The sequence below is a fragment of the Tenrec ecaudatus genome, chromosome 5 (assembly GCF_050624435.1).
Source record: "Tenrec ecaudatus isolate mTenEca1 chromosome 5, mTenEca1.hap1, whole genome shotgun sequence".
Lineage (NCBI taxonomy): Eukaryota > Metazoa > Chordata > Mammalia > Afrosoricida > Tenrecidae > Tenrec > Tenrec ecaudatus.
Genome location: NC_134534.1, coordinates 169268770 through 169272670, shown reverse-complemented (window position 1 = coordinate 169272670; position 3901 = coordinate 169268770).

Sequence of the window (3901 nt, the reverse complement as noted above, 5' to 3'; positions counted from 1 at the left end):
TCTGGATATGCTGGTAGTGGGGTCCAGGTCTAGTGCTGCTGGCCTGCTACCTCCTCAAAGTGGGTGTGTGGCTCATTCAAAGGTACCAGGGGGGATAGAGCCCCCTGACTTCCAGCAGAGCCTATGGCTAAGATCCCAAGTGCCTGGAGCCCAGCCCCATGTAGGGAGGGCTTGACCTACATTGAAAGGCCACTGCGAAGGTCAAAGACGAGGAGTTTGGGGGAGAAGGGAGAGCAAAGGAGGCTAGTGGTGGTGGAGAGCAGGGCAGGGGCACCAGATCTGGGGGTGGACCCTTCCCACTGGATAACTCACTTGGCCTTGGACAAGGTGTTCTACTGCTCTGAGATCGGTGGGGAGGATTCAGGGGCAAACAGGTGCGGTCACTTTGCACGGCCAGGCCTGAAACAGGGCTCATCAAGTCAGTGCATCAAGACCAGTTCACGAGAGGCTCTTCCCACCACAGCCCTGGGAGTTGACCTCGCAGTCTCTCACCCCCATACTCTCTTTCCTCTGCTGGCTGCTGAGAGGGACCAGCCCCTGAGGGGGACCAGGCTCCTGCAGGACCAGGCTGCCAGAGTTCAGCTGTAGAGTCAACTCCAGAATTCAGTTTCTTTTCTATCACTTGGCTATCGCCCAACCCAAACAGGTATTGTATTGGCCCATACCTGTTGAAGTGGGGATGAGGTGACCTTCGGCTTGGCTGGACAATGATTTGCTGCCCAGCAAAAAAGGTTTTGGGGTCCATTAGATCAGACATGACAGGTGAGAATGGGTTGTCAGCGATATGCAAGGGCCCCAGGCTGACTTTGATTTCTTTTGTTCTTATCCTCCCCCCGCCCCTCCCCCCAACCAAGACATTGCAAGACATTGTCCACTGAACAGGACCCTCCACCACTTTGTCCTGGGCACTCTGTGGCTCAGCCTTCATGCTGTGACCCTGGTGAGAGCTTTGGGTCCTGCTCAGGTACCTTGCACTGTCCTGCCAGAGTGCTGACTGCTTCCCAGCCAGGTCCTCCCAGTCAACTATCTGTGGGGCTGCACCCCCACAGTGTCAGGCAAGTGAGGGCAGAAGGGAGCCCAAGAGGAGCGTTGCTCTGTCTCTCTGCCCCTCCAGCCCAGCTGCCAGCTCCCCTCCCCAGCCCCTCACCTGTCAATCTCGCTCTGTTCTCCCCTCCGAGAGCGCCTGGGCTCTGTGAGATGCCTGTGGTCTGCGAATGGCAATCTGAAGCTCCCTGCTGAGCCTCGCTCCTTTTCAATCCTACCTTCCTTCCCTGTTTCATCATTCTCGTCAGGCTGAGATACTGGCTGAATGAGGCAGCCACTCACTCTGAGCCTGGTACAAAGAGTATTTTGATGTGTTCATTTCCGCCTAGTTCAATAATTCTAGAAAACATACAGCTCCGGTGCGGGTTCCAAGAGGCTCTCAAGTTAAAAAAAAAAAAAAAAAGACTTTGGTTAGAATATATGGTGAGGTGTGATGCACACTAGGACCCGGGATTGGGTGCTGCTTGGACCCAGGGTTGGTCTGTTCAGGGTGGTGGTCCTTCTCTCTGCTCTAAGTGTGGACCTTTTGCTCCATGTCCAGAGTCCCATTCAAATGGGCCAGAGCAGAAGTCAAAGAAGCAAACCCATCCAGGTGGCTCCGGCTGCTGGGAGCTCTCCTTGGTGCTGAAGAGAGTCCTTGTCCCTCTCCCCTGTATTTGGAGCAAGAGGAGGAACGGCCTATCTCATGGTTGATCTTTCCCCCCTTTTTTATCAATAGATACTGACTGACTGCCTAACACAAGCCTGAAATTTGCTGGGTACTTGGGACCCACCTTCAAACTCATTAAGTCAGGTCTTGGCCTCAAGGACACCCGAGAATTACAGTTACAGCTCCAGGACGGAAGGACCAGGCTAAGGAGGAGCCCCTAGAAAGGCTGCCTTAGGCAGAGCTGTGGGATCAGAAGGCTTTCTGAAGGAGATGACCCTGCCATTGAGATCTGCTGGTGGTTAGGATTTGCCAGGGAAAGAGAGAAATGAGCGTTTTCCAGACAGAGGAAATAGCAGGTTCAAAGCCAGCAAGGGGGTTTTCTGCTGTGGCCCTTTCCAGGCTCTGGTACCATTTCCACCACTAATTAGCAGTGGGATCAAAAAGATGCTTACTCACCTTCCCATCTTTTAATTTTTCCATGTGCAAACTATCAAGCAAGCCAACTACATGAGCCACTTTTGTGGGGCTGCTCTGAGGACCACATTTAATGAATAGATGTCGAGCGCTCAGGATGCGCCTGGAGCATAGTGAGCAGTAATCGAGTCGGCTCGGACTCGCGCAGAGGCGTGGGGCTGCAGGGAGTGAGCACGGTACAGGAGTGTGGGCTCCCGGGCTGTGGCACGGGGTGGGGGCAGTAAGGCTGAGACTGTCGGTGGGTAGTTTTGGGGAGAAGGAAGGGCTTTGGGGTCATGTGTGGAGCCAAGTTTCATTCCCTGGGTAATTGGGACAGTCAGAGGGATTTTATAAAGGGCAGGTCATGTTCCCACTGGCAGTTTACAAAGACTGCCGTAAGGATGGACCGTGTGATGTGGAGAATGGACCAGAGAACGTAATGTAGAAATGGGTGTGTGTGTGGGATGGGTGGGGGCAGGGTGTGAGTCATCCAGACAAGAGCACACACATCCTCTCAGAGAAGGTTGCAGGGGATGCAGGAAAGGGGGGATTCCAGAGGGTTTTTTTTCTGAAGGAGAACAAAGAATCTTGGAGCACGAGTGGACATGGAAGATGACAAGGAGGGACCCCACCTTAAGAGCTCCCTGAGTTTCTGGGGTTGGCGATGGTGGATGTGGGGACTCGCAGTGCTAATGGTCACGCGTCTTTAAAGGTGATGATTGCTTCTCAATCTGGTTTTCTTGTCAGCACCCCTCCCCCCACAATAGGTTCCCTGAAGAAAACCCACGTTAACAGCTTCGAATGCACCGCTCTGCATTTTCTTTGTGTTCACAAAATTCCAGACAGGCATATATAGATGTACATGGGCACTCAAAAAGTATTCTGGCCATTATTTTATAAAAATGGGATCATATTATACACACTTATCTTCAAATTGCTTTTCTCACTCAACAATACCGTACAGAAATCCCTTTAAGTCTATTGGTAGGGAGTTAATTAAATTTTTCATAGGTTGCTAGTGCTTCACATTGTGGCTGTCCCATTGCCAACCTCCCCCACCATCCCCACCTCCTGATTGCCCCTCCGCATGGGGTGTGCAGAGACTCGGGTGTCTGCAGCTCTGATGCACGCCCCGTGCCCTGGCGTGCTCACTGTGCATGGCTAACTCTTAGCAGATGGACTCCTCTGGGGCCTGTTCTCCAGGACAGCTGCTGACCAGTTGGGCTTGGGTAGAGTGGAGGAGGGGTAGAGTGGGGGAAGGGCCACCGGGGAGGAGCGAGAGATCCTGAGTGGGGCTGGTCAAGTGGAGAGGTGCTAGAAGGTGTTGTGAGCTACATGAGAAATGTGGTATTGAACCAGAGTCATGCCTGACCTGGGGGGCAGGGGGCACGTATAAAGCAGGGAATGACTTGTGAGAAGTTCCTGTGTGGGTGAGGTGGGTTGAGCCTTGTGGGCATCTGCCTGAGAGGGGAAAACCTCAGACTCTCTGCTCCCTCCTCCCCAGTGTGGCTCCTCCTTTATCAATAATCCCCCCCCCCCCCCCCCCCCGACCTTTGCTTCTCCTCCTGCCTTGGCCTGGGTATGTCCAGGCTGACCTGGCTGATGGGAGGCAGGATGTTTTCCCACCCCTCACTGCTGGTTCTCTGTTCCCTTACACCCCCTCTCACCCCAGATGACCTCCGCAGGACATTAGGTGTCACAGCAGACTTCCGCAGAAAGCCACCAGCGAGGAACAAAGACAAGCCAAGCGGTGGG